At 47.4% G+C, this 22,402-nt stretch overlaps 1 protein-coding gene across 6 annotated transcripts in view; it reads right to left on the minus strand.

Annotated features, from left to right (window-relative positions):
* The window catches only part of PPL (periplakin), a 65,991-nt gene that overhangs the window by 28,977 nt on the left and 14,612 nt on the right, over positions 1-22,402 (minus strand). The window contains exon 1 of one of the 6 annotated variants that reach the window (XM_053276606.1): positions 19,135-19,195. The exons of the other annotated variants lie outside the window; for them this stretch is intronic. The gene's annotated coding sequence lies outside the window, so the exon portion shown is untranslated. Of the gene's footprint in view, positions 1-19,134; positions 19,196-22,402 lie in introns of those variants that run through there. 6 annotated transcript variants of the gene reach the window in all.

A 22,402-nucleotide genomic window follows, 5' to 3' on the forward strand; every position in this document is an offset into this window, starting at 1 on the left:
CATTTGCCCTTTAATTATTTTTAAAGTTCTTATTGGTATTGTTGTCATCCACTGCCTAGAGTCTTTAGAGGAGGCAGTATATTAGAAAAATTTGATAAATAAATAAATAACATAAATAAATGTAGGGCAGGATGCAGAATAAGTTAAGACTAAGTTCCACTCAAATTAACATGACTCAGGTTATTATTATAATAAATATTGTACATCGTCATCATAATGTTGACCATGTCAAACTTGTCTTCTTGATTTCAATGGTGCCTTGCCATATCTAGCTTAGTCAAGATCCTGTTTCTCGATTGACATGTTGAATGATGTTGTTTATATAGCACTCAGATACTGTGGAAATCTAATTATGACTGCACGTACTTTTCCATTTCTGATGGCTGGTAGAGCAGCACATCTTGGGTTCTCATCTGCGATATTATGTTCCGAAGATACTTGTTCACTGTATATTTTCTAACTTAGTCATACTGTTCGCAAAAGCACTTTGCTTTTACCATTCTCTTTTCTATTTGAAAAGTGCTTTTACAACAATCACCCAAACAACAACCCTTTGAGGTAGGCAGGAATTATCACCATAGCCCAACCCACTCATCTGCATAGCCCCACCCCTTCATCTGCACAGTTTTGTTTGAGATGTGGCAAAGTTCATGCACTGCTACCCAAACGTTTGATAGGTGAGGCAGGCTTTATCGTTAGAGGCACAGTTCACTCTCATACCCCCAAAGGCTGAAAAAGAAGAAGCAATTGCCCTCTGCACGAGTGCCTGATATGAGCACACAGAGGATCAATCAGTTTGCTGCACCTCTGCATCTGGAGGAAGTGAACGATCCAATCCATCACAGAGACAGAGGTAGAATTACCTCTGATGGACGAGGACTGGAAGGAAGTGGGGCTGGTGGAGGACTCAGGACTTCATCATGCAGAGTTGCAGTGGGGAGACTCCTCCTCCCTGAACAGGTGCTTTGGGCTCCACAGAGCCTTCCGTTGGTGATTTCTCACTAGCAGCCCTCTCATGGCACACTGTTTGGGAATGACAGCTCTAGAGTGATGATGATGAAACCCTGGGAACGAACTGGCTCTCCCCATAGGCCCTTAGTTAAACCTCCCTCCTGCTTATGCAGCTGCCTCTTGCTTTCCATACGCTTTCTGCTTTTTGCCAGGCATTCTTTTGGAGGGTGACTCACAGCTGCTCTGCCTGACCGTCTCAGGCAGGAAACAAAAGACCTGCGCGACATCCGGACTGGAATAACCAGAGTGACTGAACGAGGCAGCCTGGAAGGAGAAGCCCCTTTCCTGGCAGGGGCCCAGAACACCACCAGAGAGACTCCGAGGCCTGTGAAAAACGCATCTTTAACGTCCCCAAAGCTTTGTGGCCAGACAAGGTTGTTCTGAATCATGCCCAAGAATGCCTTGTGGCAGGGTTTCTTAACCTTGGGCCCGCAGATGTTGTTGGGACCACAATTCCCATCATCCTCAGCCACAAAGGCCATGTCTGGGGATGATGGGAGTTGTAGTCCAACAACATAGGTTAAGAAACCCTGCCTTACGGTGCAAAACTGGTGGCTCGTGGGTGTTGCTAAGGGAAGCGACTGCATGTCTGTTTTCCTACCCCTATATGTTGTACATTCAAACTCCTTCTGAAATGCAGCCCCCACATGAGCATATCTCAGTCATATATCATGTCTGTATTGATTTCTGATATCCGTGATTAACTAGGCCCACTTGGACAGGTTTCAAATGGGTGGCAGCCTCTCTGTGGCGAGAGCACATGAAAGCAAGAAGCCAGAGAATATTTCAGCAGGGATGACGGGCTCGCCAGTACATCACCCAACGGCTTGACATCCCTGCCGCTTGCCTTCGGATGGCTGGCATCCGTTGCTTTGGCACCTCTTTCTTAATGAAGCGTTACCACTCGTTCTGCCGATGCCTCATCAATCAGCAGCAAATGAATCGTACTGTGAGGCGTGGACAATGGGAATCCAGTTTGCTTTTCAGGCCCTGCTGGAGGGCTAAATTATACCACTGGAGCCTAATAGGCAGAATGCTAGAAAACAACCCCTCATGCATCAGACAGGCTTAAAGCAGGAAATGGACCTAAAGCGGTGGGGGGGGGGCGGCATAGGCATAGGAAACTGCCATATACCGAGTCAGACCCTTGGTCCATCTAGATCAGTATTGTCTACCCAGACCGGCAGTGGCTTCTTCAAGGCTGCAGGCAGACCACCTAGAGATGTACATATCAAGTACTATAAAAATATGATAGATAGATAGATAGATAGATAGATAGATAGATAGATAGATAGGACAGGAGTCTCTCTCAGCCATATCTTGGAGATTCCAGGGAGGGAACTTGGGACCCTCTGCATGCAAGCCTGCAGGTGCTCTTCTCAGAGCAACCCCACCCCCTAATGGGAATATCGTACAGTGCTCACCCATCCAATGCAAACCAGGGCAGACTCTGTTTAGTAAAGGAGACCATCTGAGCTTGCTACCACAAGACCAGCTCTCCTCTCATAAGACCTTGCAGTTGCTTTTAAGCCAATCAAATAGTATATGAGCCAGTTAGGGTGAAGATTGCCATGTCCCAAGGAATTTAGGGTAAATTCCGGATTTTGGCTCCTCTGCCTGGCTGCTAAATCCCACCTGGATTTACACAAATTTCAAATGCGCTGCCTGCCTGGATTGCCCAGATTTCACTCTGTATCCGATCACATGGGAGGGCAGAGAAGGAGGGGAAAGTATATAAAACAAACAAATAAACTGCAAATTAGTTGCCACATGATTTGCATAATCTGTAAATTAGGCCACCTGGCTTTCAGAAGCTTGAATGTGGCAACCCTAGTAAGGGTGGTTGGAGCCACTGGGGTGGGGGGATGAATGCTCATTGTGATTTTGAACAAGGTCTACGCTCCTAGAGATGGCAAAGAGGTCATGACAAGATTCAGATTTCAGTACATTCTCATGCTTTTATTGTCCTGACCGTCAGGCCTGCAGCAACCACATTTGCAATGGTGTTCTAAAAGTGTTTATCAACGTTTTCAAAAACACAAAAACAACATCAAATTGCATCGATCTCAGAGGAAGGGACATGAAAACTGGCAGGCATGTCCCCCAAAGATTACTCTATGGAGAGTGTACAACGATTTGTTCATTGTTACCGTCACCCTGACTTTAACCCTTTGCTCTGTGCCAAAATGACTGCAATTTTACCCTAGACATTGCGGGGGTTGGAATAAAAAAAGGGTGATAACGCAGAAAAAGCTGCAAGTGCTTTCACCTCTTTTCCGTCTCTGGCATGTCTAGCAGACATTGCCAAAATCCACTATGCACATTCTGTACATTCAAAATCAAATTCCACACCACTGCAAGTTCCATCATCGCACTAATAAGTATCAATGCAAACTCTGATTTGCACCATCAGGGTTCCTTCCCACCCATTCTGCAAGAGCCAGAAGATGGGTGTCTGTTTTTGCTGAGGGCGTGAGATCCCTCACCACCTCCTCACAGAATTATTCTCTCCACAGAATTACTCGCTTGTGAGCTATGCAAGTTAAACCAGTTTGATTACTGTTGGTAATCAGTTGCTTTACAGCGGCGGCAGGGGAAAGCCTCGGATCTGGACCATGGCACTGGCCTGTGACGGATGAGTAAAGAATCATTTAAACAGGACATTGTAACATTTCTTCAGCCTAACTCATCATCCCAAATGTTTCTTTGTTTACACCCATTCAAATATGCAGCCAGTATTACTGGAATAGTTTCCAAAACAAAGAGGTCTCTGGAGTCATGCTAGCAACCAGCAGCAAGTGATTATGCTGGGCTTTCCCGGTTTGGGGAGGGGGGCATTGCTTAGTGGGTAGAGCGCCTGCTTTGGATGCAGAAGGTCCCAGGTTCAATCCCTGGCAGCATCTCCAGGTAGGGCTGGGAAAGACCCGTCTGAAACCCCGGAGAACTGCTGGACTCAACAATACTGGCATGATTCCCAAGCCTGTGAATCAATCCAGCCCACTCTGCATGCAAAGCAAATGCTCCACCCTGAGCTCCGGCCCCATTTGGTATGCCTGAAAACCGGCTGTGGCTACTCAGGCAATGATAGCCAAAACATTCTCCAGCTCACAGAGCCTCCACACTACACCGGCTTGCAACAAGATGACCGACTGAGGTATCCCAGTGGTATGGAAAACTCTCTGCAGCTGCTCAGAGGCACTGGTGAGCCCTGGCTAAACCTCTGGCTAAAGACATGCACGAAACGTTAATGAAAGTCAGACGTAGCATGAGATTACTCTAGAGAACAGATGGTGGCAGGATCCCTTTGGCTGGTATCAATTTTCTTTTCATTAAAAACAGAGGCCAAGCCCTCCTTGGAGGGTGTGGGGGGTGGAGGAGAGGGTCAAGGGCCCAGCTTATTTACGGGAAGGACACCATGGGCCTTCCTGCTCTATGCCAAGGCAGGGGTGGGGCAGCATCTGGATCTTCTGCCAAAGAACACTGGAGCCTGCTCAAGAGAATTACTCATCCTAGTCCTCCAGAAACTGCTTGCCACAACTAATTGCACATAAAATACTCCTGCAAAAGACTTGACTAGCTCAGCTGTGTTTTCTTTTCCTTCTCCTCACACAAACTGTGTAAGAGGTGGGTGACAGCCCTATTCAGTTTTACAAGTGGAGAACGAGTGACTTGACCAAGGCCACACAGTGAGTCCAGGGCAGAGGTCAGAGTCAAACCCAGATGATCCGTGCCCAGCTCCTAGATGACAGCGATGTTTTGAAGATCTATTCGCTCTGTAGGATTATATATAGGAACATAGGAAGCTGCCTTATATAGGGTCAGACCCTTGGTCCATCTAGCTCAGTATTGTCTACCCAGACTGGCAGCAGCTTCTCCAAGGCTGCAGGCAGGAGTCTCTCTCAGCCCTGACTGGAGATGGTGCCAGGGAGAGGATTTCCCAGAGCGGCCTCATCCCTTAAGGGGAAGATCTTCCAGTTCTCACATGTGGTCTCCCATTCAAATGCAAACCAGAGCAGATGCTGCTTAGCAAAGTGAACAATTCTTGCTTGCTACCAAAAGACCCAGAGCCACCTAGTGGTGCAGCAGGGAAATGGCTTGACTACCAAGCCAGAGGTGCCAGTTAGAATCTTCACTGGTATGTTTCCCAGACTATGTTTCCCAGACTATGGGAATGTCTGTTAACTGCTTTCTGAGCCCACAAACATTCCACCCCATTGCCTCATATCGGGGCAGTTTGGGGATTTTTTGGCCCCCTTAGCGTTTCCCCCTCCCCGCTTCAGATTCTTTTAACACTGAGATATCTGCAGGTCACCTCAAGTCTGCTGATAGCTCTCACTTGCCTGCAGGCACTCTGATCCTATGTTCATAAGGATCATGACATTTCCAGAGTATATAGAGTAGTTTTATATCCCACATTTCTACCTGAACAAGTACGAAAGGTGACTATTACTACTACTACAATATTTATATACCACTCGTCAACCAGATTTCTCAAAGTGGTTTATATAGAAAAATAAATAATACATAAAGAAGATGGCTCCCTATCCCCACAGGGGTCACAAGCTAAAAAGAAACATAAGACACAAACCAGCAACAGCCACTGGAGGGATGCTGTGCTGGGGTTGGATAGGGCCAGTTGCTCTCCTCCTGATAAATATAAGAGAATCGCCACTTTGAAAGATGCCTCTTTGCTTAGTTAGCAAGGGTGACAGTGTAACACGCTTACATACAACATCAATAACTTTTTAAAAAAAAGAACAGTGTGAGTGACAAACATTTCTGCGAGATGATGACGGGAAATGCCCACAGAATTTCTTCCTGCAGTATGTTTTTATAAATAAACTGCCTAGCAAAACTGCCTAGCGATTGAGAATCATGGCGGCCACCTTTTCATGGACAGAGGCTGTGTGGCTTTAAGAGCTGTGTGACAGGTAGAAGTCAACAGGTGAAGCTCTCCCACCCCATGCATGCTGGGAGGAAGCTTCACCTCTTGCTTTCTGCCTGCCACACGGCAGAAATCCATCCATTAAGAAGGTAGCCGTTCTGTCAATAATCCCCTGCCCCGAAGGAGAAACAAAATACAAGAGAGGAGTGCCATTCTGCTCTCGTGAAGAGAGATTTGGAAGGACTCTTCTCCTTTGCCCAGGTTTGTGCTCTCTGGATTACAGAGATATATTCAGAGAAATTCAAAACTGAGCAAAGGATGTGGCTGTATTAAAGGACAGCTCCTCTCAGCCTTTTGCCGAAAGAACAGCACCGAGGAAGTCAACACACAGGGCCAGCAGACAGCTGCAGCTTCATCACAATGTTTCTTTTTTTAAAAAAGAAAAAAGTTCTATCTAGTGCTTTGCTTAAGGCCTCCGCAGGTGGATGGGCAAGATTCTCAGGTTTCATGGAAAGAATGAGCCACTTTTCAACTCTGGGGAGCAGCGTTGGGATGGAAAGGTGGCTGTGAACCAAAGGGCTGTTTTCATAAGCACCAAATTTTGCTTTGCAAAGAAGTCTGATTATCACTGGGCTGGTTTCCAGATATTTCTAAAAAATCAGAACATAGGGAAGGGCCATGGCTCAGTGGTAGAGCACATTCTGTGCGTGCCAGAGGTGCCGGTTCAGCCCCTGGCATCTGAAGCAAAAAGAGCCGGGAGGGCCAAGCAAGAGCCAGACCAGAGGCAGGACTGCGCTACATGATCTGACTCCGTGCAAAACAGCTTCAAGTGCTCAGAACCCAATTGCGGGTTAGGAACCTAAGAAGCTGCCTTATTTGGAGTCAGACGACCTTGGTCTCTCTAGCTCAGTATTGTCTACCCTGACTGGCAGCGGCTCTCCAAGGTTGCGGGCAGGAGTCTCTCCCAGCCCTATCTGGAGATGCTGCCAGGGAGGGAATCTGGGACCTTCTGTGTGCAAAGCAGATGCTCTTACCACTGAACTTAAGAGGAGAGCTGGTCTTGTGCTAGCAAGCATGACTTGTCCCCTCTGCTAAGCAGGGTCCACCCTGGTTGCACATGAATGGGAGACTAGAAGTGTGAGCACTGTAAGATATTCCCCTCAGGGGATGGAGCCGCTCTGGGAAGTTCAGAAGGTTCCAAGTTCCCTCCCTGGCAGCATCTCCAAGACAGGGCTGAGAGAGATTCCTGCCTGCAGCCTTGGAGAAGCCGCTGCCAGTCTGTGAAGACAATACTGAAATAGATAGACCAATGCTCTCTCTCTCTCTCTCTCTCTCTCTCTCTCTCTCACACACACACACACCCCAGAACAAGGAACAAACTGTAGTTGTGCTGATCAGATATTTCCAGGCTTCACATAAAAGAATTTTTGTCTCTATTATTTTGTACTACTACTTAGTCAACATTCTTGCCCGCCTAGATAAATATTTGCAAAGTGTGTTCGTTAGGCTGGTTAATAATTGACACTTTCCCCAATATCTCAAGCCCTGTTGAGAACCAAATATGACAGGGACAGAAGGCGCAGTGGCCCGGGTGATTTCAGATGTCAGCTGGTACAGGTCGACATGGGCTCTGAAGAGGCAGGACGGCTTCCCCGTGGGTGCCTGTTTGGCCAGAAGTGGACAGAAGAGAGGAAAGGAGCAGCAGCTATGTGGAACAGGAGGAGGGCATAACTTGCAGGCAGAACTCTCAGCCGAACTCCCTATTTCAGCCCTTTGCTGCTTGGCTATTTCCCTCCCACCCCCACTCATTCCTTACGGCTGGCAAGAGGAAAGCAGGCAAAAGAAATGCACACGCCTCCTTGCAGGCAGGTCTCTTAGCCACCAGGTACGAATGGCGCTTGAAGGACAAGATGGAATCCAGGGGAGTCACCCCAGGTGCATTCCAAACATAGCAAGACCTTCTTCGAGCTGCAGGCATTTGTACAGACAGACACAGGCCAACACTTGGGTTCAAGAAAAGGTGGCCCAACGTTGCAGCGGCAGCCACCAACAAAAGGAGTCTCCGCGGCTAGAAGACCCAAAGCAATGCTTGATCCCAGAGTCCTTGAGTCAAGCCACAAAAGAACTGTCTTGCTTAATCATACTAAGTCACTGCAACACAGGAAGCTGCCTTATACTGAGTCAGACCCTTGGTTCATCTAGCTCAGTATTGTCTACTCTACACGGACTGGCAGCCACTCTCCAAGGTGACAAGCAGGAGTCTCTCTCAGCCCTGTATTGGTGATTTCATGTATTTACTTATTTATCTATTTATTTATTTAACATTTCTATCCCACTCTTCCTCCAAGGAGCTCAGAGCGGTGTGCAGGCTTATTTTTTATCCTTCACCACAACCCTGTGAGGTAGGTTAGGCTGAGAGATACATGACTGGCCCAGAGTCACCCAGTGAGTTTCATGGTTGAATGGGGATTCGAACTCGGGTCTCCCTGGTCCTCGGCCAACTCTCTAACCACACACTATGCCAGGGAGGGATCTTGTATTGACTGAACCTGGGACATTCTGCATGCAAAATGTAGCTCAGTGTTATCTACACTGACTGGCAGCGGCTTCTCCAAGGTTGCAGGCTGGAGTCTCTCCCAATCTCTCCCTGGAGATGCTGCCAGGAAGTTAACTTGGGACATTCTGCATGCAAAGCAGATGCTCTGCCACTGAGCTATGGGCCCCATCCTCTTATAATTATATAGGAAGCTACCTTATACCGAGTCAGACCTTTGGTCCATCTAGCTCAGCATTGTCTACACAGACTGGCAGCAGCTCTCCAAGGTTTCAGGCAGGAGTCTCTCCCAGACCTACCTGGAGATGCTGCCAGGGATTGAACTTGAGACTTTCTGCACGTGGAGCAGACCCTCCTCCCCTAAGGGAAATATCTTCCAGCACTCACATATAGTCTCCCATACAAATGCAAACCAACGTGGATCCTGCTTTGCCAAGGGGACAATTGATGCTCACTGCCACAAGTCCTTCTCCCCAAAATCCATCTAGCTTATTATTCTGTCCTCTTCAGTGGCCAGTCAAACCTCTTTGGAAAGCCAACACGCTAACATAGAGCAATAACCCCTGAAGTTTTCCTCTTTTTCGTTGTTGCCACTGCAGCCAGGGCCGGTGCTACCATTAGGCCAACTAGGCAGCCGCCTAGGGCGCACACCTCAGAGGGGTGCAGAGTGTAGGGGTGGGGGAGTGCAAGTGGGGGGGGGTGCAAGTACTTAGCCTCGCACAGGGCGCAAAATAGTCTGGCACCAGCCCTGACTGCAGCTGGACATTCATTGTGGTTTCCATGCATATGATGTTTAATGGTACTGTTATTACTATGAGCTGTTTTGAGAAACCTTGGAACGCGATGCAGTTTACAAACTTTGTGAGTAAATAAAGAGATAGCGCCACAACCCCCGATACAAACAAAAGCTAGACGTGGGCGATAAGTAGAGGTGTGCCTGTGCTGACTCTCCTCAGACTGAACGGTGCCGGTGAGGCCCCAAAACAAAAGCACGTGGCCCTTCCCTTACGCTCAAGGGAGTGGGGATTACTGGGGCTTGAGGAGAGCAGTGGAGCTGAGAAAGCCATCACATCAGCCGCCTTCTGAATCTCTCTCCTGATCCTGCAAGCTGTACAGCTGTAGAATCACACATTCATCTTGGACTTTTCATATCCAGGCCCACCAAAACTTTCTCTGTGGTCCCTTTTCATTTCTAACCCCACAATAGCGCTTGGTTGGAATTTGTGGTTCCTCTCTTTAATGAGAACCACCCAAGTGACTCCCTGTTTAACCGGACAGAGGAAGATTCATTATTGCAGTTGTTTACACAATATGACATGAACTGGTGAACATTCAGCATGCTCCTCCAGGCAAGGAGATGCGACCACAATCTCGGCTGTGTCTGCCAAGATTGTCTGCGCCATGACCTCATGCCTAACCCGGACTCCATGCTTAACAGGATTTGTGTGGTCAGCTAAACAGCCGCAGTAATGACCTTGCCAGTTTTTCTCCATAGTCTTAGACTTGATTAAAATAAACGAAGCGTCTTCCCTCTTGCGGCTGAGGTGAAAACCTTCAAAGTGATTCCCTGTCAACCCAGTTCCAGAAGGGCAGAGGGGTGATGACGACACATTTTCATGCTGCCCTCTTCAAGGATCGCGGAGCGGCATGTTAGCCTTAAGACAACCCCGTGAAGTAGGTTAGACAGAGACGGCGTGGCTTTCCTCGAGGTCAGCCCGTCTCACATTAAGTGAAATGCTGAAAATGGGTTTCCTTGCCACATCCAAGCACAGCATGCCACCCAACAAGTCACACCGCCACCTACAAGCTGACGGAGCATTGATTCCCATGCAAATGAACGCAGGAATCATAGGAGGGTGGCTTATGAGGATGGCTTAACTGCATGTTACATTAAAGGCATACTTTGCCCTGGAATGTGTGTGTGTGTGTGTGTGTGTGTGTGTGTGTGTAGATATAGAAAGTTAAATGTCAGCCAGGGAAGAGGGCACAATCAGGACAGGGAAAGGAGGATTTAACGTGCAGTCCCAACAAAAAAAATGTATCCCTGAAACTTCTATAAACCCCAAGACAGAAGCCTCCATAGGTAACAATGGTTGCTTCTCTTCTGAGCTTAATGGCAGCTTCGGGAAGAGAGTTTTCAATGGGACTGCTGCGGGAAAGGGATAAATACCTCCTCATCATATGTTACATCCATGGGGTAAGTCCTGATCAGTCCTACTCCATGGATGCTTTAAAGTTAAACACACACACACAGAGAAGGCTAGACTATGTTTTTAATACTGCATGCCGTTCGGCCGTCTCTTGGTGCTTCAGTGCATTTGGCTCTGTTTTGTCCACTCTGACTGGCAGCAGCTCTTCTTTGAGGCAGGGGCCCTTTCCAGCCCTACCTGGGGACTTTCCAGACTAGCTTCTCATCAGCAGCAAAATGCCACCATTTGGGAAAATCGCACTCAGAACATAAACAGCAGGGGGAGCCGTCTCACAACAACTAACAACCCCCCCAAAACCGACAACTTTTTCAGGCCGGATATAGAACGTCCTAGCTCTATATTGCAGCGATTAAAATCGAAACAGAGTATTGGAAATGTGAATGGCACCTCGCTGTCTGTGTAGGGACTGCAGTGTCATGACACAGGAAGTGTGGGAGCACACTTCCAAGATGCGTCCTGACCCCATTGTAGGGTCTAATCTGGAAAGCACCCTGGAGATGCGGCCAAGGATGGAGCTAGAACCTTCTGCATGCAGAGCAAATGCTCTGCCATCGAGCTATGGATGCTGCTGCTGAAACTGCCTTCAAAAGAGTCAGGCCACTGGTCCATCTCACTCAGTATTGTCTATTCTGATTGGCTGCAGCTCTCCAGGGTTTCAGACAGGACTCTTTCTGCTGCCAGGGATTAAAGCTAGGGCCTTCTGCATGCAAAACAGATGCTCTCTACTGCTGAGCAATGGCTCCTCCCTGAAATCAATGCAGCTGTTGCATTTAAACATGACGGAAGGTTTTGCAAAAGGAAACCCTCAACGGCTATTCAGATCCTTGCCCATAATTCCAGCAGGCTTTTGAATCAACACACAGGAGCTTTAAAATAAACACAGAAACAAGTTTATCCTGTCAAACAATTCATAGCTAACCTACGGAATATGAAACAGACTATTGGCCTATCTTGCACGTTATTGTCTGTTTCAGGCTGAAACTTTCAGGCTGAAACTTTCAGCTGAACCGGCAACAGCTCTCTCTGACTTCTTAGGCAGAGATCTTCCATCCCCTTCTAGTCCATTTTCATTCTGGAGATATCAAAAATTGAACCCAGGGCTTCTGCACGTAAAGGCTGTAATCCAACACAGAGTCACGTCCTCTCCTGGAACATACAGTTGGCCAAGAACATGCCTAATACAGACAGTGGACAGTCAAATCCCTGAGTCTATTATCCAGGCCCACAAACTTTGGCTATTGGTATCATCCCAGGGGACAAATGCCCATCGTGATTTTAGGCACCGTCTACCCCACCCAGAGATGGTGAACAGGTGGTAGCATTGCTGCACTTACAGCTTTCTCTGTGTTATCACCCACAAATCATTAGGGTTTTTGCACAGAGCAAAAAGTTAGGATCAGGATTAGGGCAACAATGAACAAATTGCTGTCCTCTCTCCATGGAGATATCTTTGGAGGACATTCTTGCCCATTTTCATTTCCATTCTTCTGGCAACATCAGTAACAAGTTGTTGTCATTTTTGTGTTTTTAAAACTTTTTAAAGCTTTTAAAGCACCACTGCAAATTTGGCTACTGCAGGCCTGATGGTCAGGACAATCAAAGCATGATAACACACCGAGAGCTGAAAGTCCTTTCATGCTATCCCCTCTTTCCCAACTCTAGGGGAGTAGACCTTGTCAAAGATCACCATCAGCATCCGTCTCCCCAAGTGGTACTGACCTCACCGAGTACATAGGAACATAGGAAACTGCCATATACTGAGTCAGACCCTTGGTCCATCTAGCTCAGTATTGTCTACAATACTGGCAGCAGCTTCTCCAAGGTATCTTGGAGAAGCCAGGGAGGGAACTTGAAACCTTCTGCTCTTCCCAGAGTGGCTCCATCCCCTGAGGGGAATATCTTCCAGTGCTCACACATCAAGTCTCCCATTCAAATGAAACCAGGGCAGACTCTGCTTAGCTAAGGGGACAAGTCATGCTTGCCACCACAAGACTAGCTCTCCTCCCTAAGACCAGCTCTCCTCTCCACCTGGTCCCCCATGGAATTAAAAGCCTTTTTTTGAATCTGCAAGCAGAGACTACCATCAACTGAGTATAATAGGACTCCTTAACCCTAGAGCAGGGCTGCTCAACTTCGGCCTGTCTGCAGATGTTGGCCTACAAGTCCCATAATCCCTGGCTATTGGCCACTGTGGCTGGGGATGATGGGAGCTGTATTCAAAAAACAGCTAAGTGGAGCCTGCCTGCCTTAGAGCTTTCACTGACCATGCTCTGTTCCTTTAGACATTTCTCCAGTCCTTGTTGGTTTCAAACAAAGCCTTCCAGTTGGCTGGCGGTCTATATATATAGGTTTGGGTGTTAGGTTCAGCACAATCTGTTGGCAAACAAGTCAGAACTGCCCTATCGATGCTTCAAAACTATGCCAGGCAAATCTCAACGACCTTGCTGAGCCTCCAGTCACCTCTGGTCTACACCCAGGTGAGCTATCAAAAGCCGGCTGGGTTCCCGATAGTGACAGGCAGGCTTTTCTTACACGGAGCAAGGAACAGGGCGACAGCAAGGTTATCAGGGTGCCCCATGCTGTGGTATGCTTCCTCTGAAGTCTCCGCGGCTAAACTCTCTCAAGAAATCCACTGGTTTGACTAAAGTTGTCTCCAGGCTAGCCATTTTGTGTGGATGAAATCCTTCATTATGGGCAATCCAAATGGCATTGATGCTGAATTGTGGCATTCCATAAGAACAGCCCTGCTAGATCTGGCCTCTCTAGACCAGCATCCTGTTTAACACAGTGGCCCACCAGATGCCTCTGGGGAGCCCACGGGCAAGAGGTGAGGACAAGCCCTCTCTCCTGCTGTTGCTCCCCTGCAACTGGTATTGAGAGGCATCTTGCCTCTGAGGCTGGAGGTGGTCCATAGCTGCCAGACTGGTAGCCATTGATAGACCTCTCCTCCATGAATCTGTCTAAGCCCCTTTTCAAGCCATCCAAGATGGCGGCCATTTCCACACCCCATGGCAGAGAATGCCACAAATTAGTGATGAAAAAGTACTTCCTTTCATTGGTCCTACATTTCCTGGCTATGGTTCATGGGATGAACCCTGGTTCTCGTGTTGTGAGAGAGAGGGAGAAAGATTTCTCTCTCCCCACATAAGACAAAATTTTATAAACCTCTATCGTGTCTCCCCTTAGTCGCCTTTTTTCTAAACTAAGTTCTATATAGCTTTCCTGATTCATGGCACCGATAGACCTTTCATGAATTTGTCTAATCCCCTTGGAAAGCCATTTAAGCCACCGGTCATCACAACATCCTGTGGCACTGAATGCCGTACGTTATGGGTGGCGTGAAAAAGAACTTTCTATTGTCTACCCTGAATGTACTGCAAATTCAGGACTTTTTTGCCTAACGCCCGAGTTGCACGATTACGTGCCTGTTGATTTCCATGCTGACTGCTCTGAGGCCAAACAGATGAGCTGAATCAGCCACCAGCTGTGTCACAACACCAGCAAAACCCAGTGTCGGAAAATACCTGTTCCTGGAAGTTATTAGGAACTATCACCTTAGCATGAGTAGGACAGTGTTTTTTTCCTTAGTGTCCAAAGTGTTGTGTGTGCATGATCTGAATAACCCTAACAACAGCCCTGGGAGGTAGGCTAAAACTATGGTGTATAAAGACACAAGTAGAGCCCTGCTAGACTGATGTTTCATCTAGCCTAGCATCCTGTTTGTAACTCAGTTGTCTCCTGCAAGGCCAGCCCAAGGCTTTTGAGTGCCCCAGACAAAGCAAGATACCCGGCAAGATGCAGATACCCGTCATCCCACTTGCCTCACTCACTCATCCACTCACTCGCCTGCCCACTGAAACATACAAAGCTGCCTTCTACCGAGTCAGACCATTGGTTCGTCTAGCTCAGTACTGTCTACCCAGACTGGCAGCAGCTTCTCCAAGGTTGCAGGCAGGAGTCTCTCTCAGCCCTATCTGGGAGATGCCACCAGGGAGGGAATCTGGGACCTTTTGCATGCAAGTGTGCAGTTGCTCTTCCCAGAGTGGCCCCATCCCCTAAGGGGAATATCTTACAGTGCTCACCCATGTAGTCTTCCATCCAAAAGCAAACCAGGGTGGACCCTGCTTAGCAAAGGGAGCAATTCATGCTTGCTCCCAAAAGACCAGCTCCCCTCTCCACTGCCTCTGCTGCCATTAACCTAGATGCCTAGGGTCAAGGCAGCCATGTGGCGTGTACTAGTGGGTGCAGTGGCACCTCCCACAGCTTGGAACCTTAGGCAACGGCCTAGGTGTGCCTGATGGACAGGCTGGACTTGCCTCCTGTCTGATGCTAAGCATGAAGCCAAAAGCACATCTCTGTTTCTTCCCAGCACCTGGCACTTACAGGTCGACAGCCTCTGAACATGGAAGTTCCATTCAGCCATCCAGTGTCATTCTCCAAACTGTTACCTAATTCTTTATTTATCTTCTTTTATTGAGACCAATATCTCAAACTGGGAGCTAAAACGAAGAGCTCACCACTAAGGGAGCACAAGAAGGGAAACTTGGCTGTGGGTTGTGCCCCCAAGCTCAATAACCCCAGCCTGAGTCCAAGAAATAGACTTTGCATCCCACTCAACAGCCCCGTTCAGGTTTCCCCTTCATTTTTTCAGGGTGAGAAACTCCTTTTGGAATCATCAGCTGGTTTACATGCAGAACGGAATCACCAACTGGTCTTTGGAATCATCATCAACTGTTCTTGCATGCAAAACTGCAGAGTATGCCGCCAATTAAATAACAGCTTTCTTTGCAATTGGATGCAACATGCATTCGAAATATCAGGTGCGTCGATGCAGTTCCTGTCAGCAGAGGAGTATAAACAATGGGCAATTACCCCACACATCCTTCAGTGGAGATCTTTCAGCAGCTTAAAAACTGCAAGATGCTCCAGGCAGAATGGCAAACGCCTACCTACCAGCCCTCCTGTGGCGTGGAAACTAAAGGGTTCTGACAGGGCTGCATCACCCACGAGCGAGGTACATCCTGGCAACTGCAGGCTCTCTCAAATCACAAGTCTTTATAGGCATATTTCTCTTTCTTTCTTCAGATTTGTAGACAGTTCCAAAATTCCATCCCTGGGCAGTTTACAACAACATAAAACAAATTAAACATTGAAACCATAGAACAATTTAAAACCTAGGCTGTATTTATACTCTGGGATAAGGACAACACGTACAGCAACCAGCCTAAGAATTGATAACAAAGACACTGAAGAGGTGGGAGAGGTGGAGGTCTTTTAGGATTGACCATCAACAGTAAAGGATCCAGCAGTCAAGAAATACGCCGCAGACTAGCACTTGGTAGGGTTGCAATGACGGCCTTGGAAAGGATATTTAGATGCTGTGACGTGTCTATTCCTACAAAGATTAGAATTGTTCGGACAATGGTTTTTCCCACGACACTCTGTGGATGCCAAAGCTGGACTTTGAAGAAGCAAGATAGAAAACGCATTGACGCTTTTGAACTTTGGTACTGGAGAAGACTTTTGAGGAGACCATGGACAGTCAGGAAAACAAACAAATGGATCCTCGAACAAATCAATCCAGACTTTCCACTCGAGGCACAAATGACCAGGCTCAAACTATCAAACCTTGGACACATTATACAAAGACCCAGCTCCCTTGAGAAGTCCATAATGCTGGGGGAAATTAAAGGAAAGAGAAGAAGAGGACGACCAGCAGCAAGGTGGATGGACTCGATGACAACAGCAATGAATGCACCACTGAGAGGCCAAGATGAAGACAGATCATCCTGGAGAGAATCCATCCATGTGGTCGCCAAGAGTCAACACCGACTTGACGGCACAATACAGTTGAACTGGCCCGTGGTTGAACTACTACACATGATGTTCAATCATGTGTATCTTTGCTCTGACATCCTCCTTTCAACCAAAGGCAGCGGAAACCCTTTCCCTTCCGCCCATTTATCCACGCAAGAATCACGCCCCTCCCAAGCTTGCGGTTTCCCCACCCATGTGGGAAAAGGCACAAGCTTCCTGTATCTCTTCCCACGTGAAAGAAAAAAGGGAGGAGCAAAATTTTGAGCAGACAAATGGCTGGAAGGGAACGGCTGAAGCAACACTTCCTCTAGCATTCCTCTGAGCCTGCTTTTAATTTCAAAACTGTATTGTTTATTTATGTAGGATGTTTGCATACCGCCCCAGACTCGCATCTCTGGGTGGTTAGCACAAACTAAGCATTACACCTAGCAACAGAGAAACAAAGCAAGCTGCCTTATACCAAATCAGCATAAGATGCATCTAGTATAGTTTACACCCGGGATACTCAGCTTAGGCCCACCTTTGGCCTACAACTCCCATCATCCCTGACTATTGGCCACTCTGGCTGGGGATGCTGGGAGCTGCAGTCCCCAAAAAACAGCTGGAGGTCCAGTGTTGAGCAAACCTGGTCTATGCTGCCCAGCAGTGGTTTCTCTACGGCTTCGGGCAGGAATCTCTCTGAGCCCTACCTTGAGATGCCAGGAAGTGAACCTGGCACCTTTTGCATGCAAGCAGATGCTCTGCCACTGAGTTACGGACCTGCCCCCTCAAGGGGATATCTTACAGCATAGGAACATAGCAAGTTGCCTTGTACTGAGTCAGACCCTTGGTCCATCTAATTCAGTATGGTCTACTCTACACGGAGTGGCAGCAGCTCTCCAAGGTTTTAAGCAAGAGCCCTACCTGAAGATGCCGCTAGGGACTGAATTGGAGATCTTTTCCTTGCAAGCAGATGCTCTCCCATTGAGCTACAGCCCTGTCCCCTAAGGGGAATATAGGAACACAGGAAGCTGCCATATATTGAGTCAGACCATTGGTCTGTCTATCTCAGTATTGTCTACACAGACTGGCAGCGGCTTCTCCAAGGTTGCAGGCAGGAGTCTCTCTCAGCCCTGTCTTGGAGATGCTGCCAGGGAGGAAACTTGGAACCTAGATGCATATTCCTAGAGTAGCTCCATCCCCTAAGGGGAATAGCTTCCACTGCTCACACATCAAGTCTCCCATTCATATACAACCAAGGTGGACCCTGCTTAGCTAAGGGGACAAGTCATGCTTGCTACCACAAGACCAGCTCTCCTCAAGATATCTCACAGCGCTCATGTGGGTCACCCATCCAAATGCAAACCAAGAATGACCCTGCTTAGCAACAGAGGCAATTCATGTTCACTACCACAAGACCAGCTCCCATGGAATGTTTACTTTGGCCCCAAGTTCTCACAGAGCAGAAGTGGCAAACCTGCGTGTGGGCTGTACCACCTCAGGGTGAAGGGGGCTGCTCTCATGATGCAATGCTCCTCCATTAAAAAAAAAATCCACTGCACAGAAAATTAGCATTTCAGGGGAAAGGATTGTAAGCTAGCCTTTTCCCTGAAATGCTAGATTTCCATGTGCATTGAATGCTTTTTTGTGAGGAGCAAAAGATGGTGATAAATTGGAGGCTTACGGAGAGAAAAATAAGAATAGAGCAGGAGACAGGTTCGAGTTGGTAGGTAGACAGCCTAGGGCAAGGGTGGCAGCTGGGGATGATGGGAGTTGTAGTCCAACAACAGCTGGGTTGCCACAGGTTGGTCACCGCTGGTCTAGAGTCTAGCAGCAATGCACAGACCAAGGTTGGCTGAGGATTCTGTGTAGTCCACTGAATACATCACAGGACATTTGCTTGGGAAACAAGCTTAAATTCTCGCTCATGTCTGGATTTACTGGTTAATCTAGTTCAAGTTGCTAGTTCCAGCCTCAGGTCTTTATCAGCACAATGAGAATTATAGCAACCTGTCCGAGAGAGCAGGCTGATGTAACTTTTTAAGAGCAGTGGGCTGGCTTGGAAACACCTTCCCTGTATTCAGTCCAAACATGCCTTTCCTCTCCAAGGCAAGCTCTGAAATATCACACACACACACACACACACACACACACACACACACACACACACACACACACACACACACCACCCCTGGTTCTGCTAGGTTTGCAGCGGAAGTCAGATGTGCACAGGGCAGATTGGCCAACATCTGTGTTGTCATGAAGAAACCTTTCCCCACACCCCTAATCCACACCGCAGTTTTCTACCTTTAAAAACAATTTTCAGTGTCTTAAAACTATTAAGACAATTAACACAGTCTACACGGCTCAAGTTAAAACTGAGGTTCTACACTTCTTGGCTGTGGCGGGTGTATGTGTGTGCGCGTGCCAAAACCAGACTTTGCGTAGGGCACCAAAAATCCCAAGACTGGCCCTGATGAAGGTATATAACCCATGGAATACAGTAGGTCTTGGGTCCGCCCCCTGAGCTGCCATTTTATGTTTGACTCCACCCCCAGCCAGTATTGTGCACATGGGTCCAGTTGGTAGACCTTGGGATTCTAGTTTAATAATAATAATAATAATAATAATAATAATAATAATAATAATAAGATCCAGAAAGCCTGACACCTGCCTACCTTTTGCCTAGAACACAAGGGCTGCATCCTGGTTTGTGAAGCAGTGAGGGACAGATTCACCACTGCACTAAACACTCCCCATAGCTCGACCCTAGCCCACCTGGGCTGATCCCTGCTCCATTCATCCAGGAGATCACCAACTCGCTCCCAGCAATCCACAACAGCTGCCACCATTTCCGGGTACCCCTCTGCTTTCGGACTTTTAGGAAGATCAGCCCTGCCCTGGCCCTAATTTGCAAATGCCGATTGCCTGTCAGAAGCGGGATCGGTGCCAGCTTTCTCGCTACAATGAGTCATTCAGCCAAATGCATGGCTGGCTGCCCATCTCTGGCTCTGCACAGGGTTTAGGCATCTTTTCCACTCCTGGCGGCGTTTTGTACAGACCCCACTCCCAGCTATGTACTTTTTCCAATTCTGGCGTATTTATTCATGCAAAAACAGTGGAGCAAATCGTTCCTGGACTGGTCAACAATAGGATTGTTATTTCTTTCTCTTTTCCTCTTTCTCTCACTCACTCTCTTTCCTTCCTTCCCTTGTCTTTTTTTCAAACTCGTCGTTTCCCTTTTGCCAGATAGAAATTACAGATAGAAATTAAGCCGGTAAAGTTTCTAGCAACCCGCCAGGAAAAGTTGCACCTGCTACATTTTGGAGAATCAAACTGCAGCACAGGAGCAGGACAGGAGTGGGGTGGCAGTGAGGAGTTGGCCACAATAACAATCAGTGTGGTCTAGTGGTTACAGCACTGGAGTAGGATTTGGAAGACGCAGGTTTATGTGTCCTCACCTTGCAGGGTTGTTGTGAGGATAAAACTGGGAGAGGGATGAGGAAAAGCCATGTACACTGCCATGGGCTTCCTGGAAAAAGGGCAGGACCAAAACATAATAGATAAACCTTAAGGGTTTGGGGTTGTGGGTTGTGTGTGTGTGTGTGTGTGTGTGTGTGTGTTTAGCAATTCTTCTACTGAAGCCATAAGCTGCCAGTTCCCCACCTATGGAGAGCATTTCCATCATCACAGCCTTATATTTATTTATTTTAAGCATTCCTTTCCCTTTCTATTCACTGTCTGGCTGCTTTGAGTTTTGTTTTGTGAAATTGCTTTTTTGGTTTTAATTTGCACAGCACCTAATGCAATAGGAGGTGCTTGGTCAGTCATTATCAAACAAAATGCTCCAAGGCACTCAGACAGGATGAAGCCGGTCTGCTTCTCACTTTAACAGCTGCAGGGAAAGGAAAGGCATTAGGAATATAGGAAGCTGCCACATACTGAGTCAGTCCATTTTTCCATCTAGTTCAGAATTGTCTACACTGACTGGCAGCAGCTTCCCAAGGTTTCAGGCAGGAGTCTTTCCCGGGAACTGAACCTTTTTCCAGGCAAAAGAAGCAAAGGGTTGAACCCAGACTCTCTGCATATGAAGCAGATGCTTTTGTTGAAAAGCGGTATATAAATATTCGCCATATCCGTATCCTACCACTGAACTACAGCCCCATCTCACAAGGTGACATACATGGGCCTCCCATCCAGGCAGGGACCACATCAAGACCTGCATGGCTTCAGCAAGAGATGCCTGTATCATGTGCCCTTGGGGGTCCTTGGTTGCTCCAAGGAGGCTGGGACCCATTCAACGTATGCCGATTTCCCCAGCATGTGGATGCAGCAATGAGAGAATCGGCATCTGCTGAATTTCCCCCAGCCACACAGCTGTAATGTCAGAGGGGTGGGGGTGGGGGATGGCAACCTTAAGTGGGTGTGAATGCCCCTTACATTTGGCGGTACAGTAAGGTCAGCGATGTGTCATTACTGGAAACGTGCCTTCAGCCAAAAAGAGTTCTTGAGTTCAACATCATAAATTTGGCAAAGAAAGTTGGCAATCCTCGCCATGGGATGCTAGGGTTGAAAGGTGAGGAGTGCTGGTTTTGTGGCAGCAAGCACGAACTGCCCCTTTGCTAAGCAGAGTCTACCCTGGTTTGCATTTGGATGGGTGACTACACGTGAGTGCTGTCTGCTGCAAGATATGAGGCGATACCCAGCAGCATAGCATCTGCTTCCATGCACAAGGTCCCAGGTTAAAACCCTGGCATCTCCTATTTCCCCCCCCCAATTCATTCCACCCCTTCCCTGGCTGCTTTTAAGCCAATTCTTAAAACCCACCTGTTTTGCCAGGCATTTGCCCTTTAAACAACAATTATTATTATTATTTTAATTGTTATTGGTATTGTTGTTGTTCACCGCCCAGAGGAGGCGGAATATAAGAACAATTTAATAAATAAATATTGTCTGAAATCTTAGAGAGCCAGTGCCAATCAGTGTCGACAGTACTGAGCTACGTGGACCAATCTTCTGACTCCAAATAAAACAGCTCCCTATGCTCTAGAACCCCTCCCTGGATGCTCAGCTTCATTTAAAGACATTAAAAAGCATAATAGTAGTCTTTTTACTTGCAGAGAGACAAATGGGCAGGCAATATTTCACCCAGCTAGCCAGGATGTCGTAATGCAATCAAGTAATGTTAAATGTATTGATTGATTGATTGATTAAGTGCCGTCAAATCGGTGTTGACTCTTAGTGACCACATAGATGGATTCTCTCCAGGATGATCTGTCTTCCACTTGGCCTTGAAGGTCTCTCAGTGGTGCCTTCATTGCTGTCGTCAACGAGTCCATCAACTTGCTGCTGGTCGTCCTCGTCTTCCCTTTCCTTCAACTTCTCCCAGCATTATGGACTTCTCAAGGGAGCTGGGTTTTTGCATCATGTGTCCAAAGTATGATAGTTTGAGCCTGGTCATTTCTGCCTCGAGTGAAAATTCTGGATTGATTTGTTCTATGATCCATTTGTTTGTTGTCCTGGCTGTCCATGGTCTCCTCAAAAGTCTCCAGCACCAAAGTTCAAAAGCATCAATGCTTTTTCTATCTTGCTTCTTCAAAGTCCAGCTTTGGCATCCATATAGGGTCACGGGGAAAACCATTGTCTGAACAATTCTAATCTTTGTAGGTGTAGACACGTCATGGCATCTAAATATCCTTTCCAAGGCCTTCATTGCAACCCTACCAAGTGCTAGTCTGCGGCATATTTCTTGACTGCTGGAGCCTTTTAAATGTATTAGGCTACCTATATTCATGTTCTGGCTGTTCTGGAATGATTATCTGTCCTCGTAGGTCCCCTCACCACAAAATCTCTGGCAATGGACTTGAACACACACCTACCTATATGTCTTCTGCTTGTCCCCTTCTTTTTGCTTGAGGCACCTGTCTTTTAGCATTTAAGAATGGG

The sequence above is a fragment of the Hemicordylus capensis genome, chromosome 13 (assembly GCF_027244095.1).
Source record: "Hemicordylus capensis ecotype Gifberg chromosome 13, rHemCap1.1.pri, whole genome shotgun sequence".
Taxonomy (NCBI): domain Eukaryota; kingdom Metazoa; phylum Chordata; class Lepidosauria; order Squamata; family Cordylidae; genus Hemicordylus; species Hemicordylus capensis.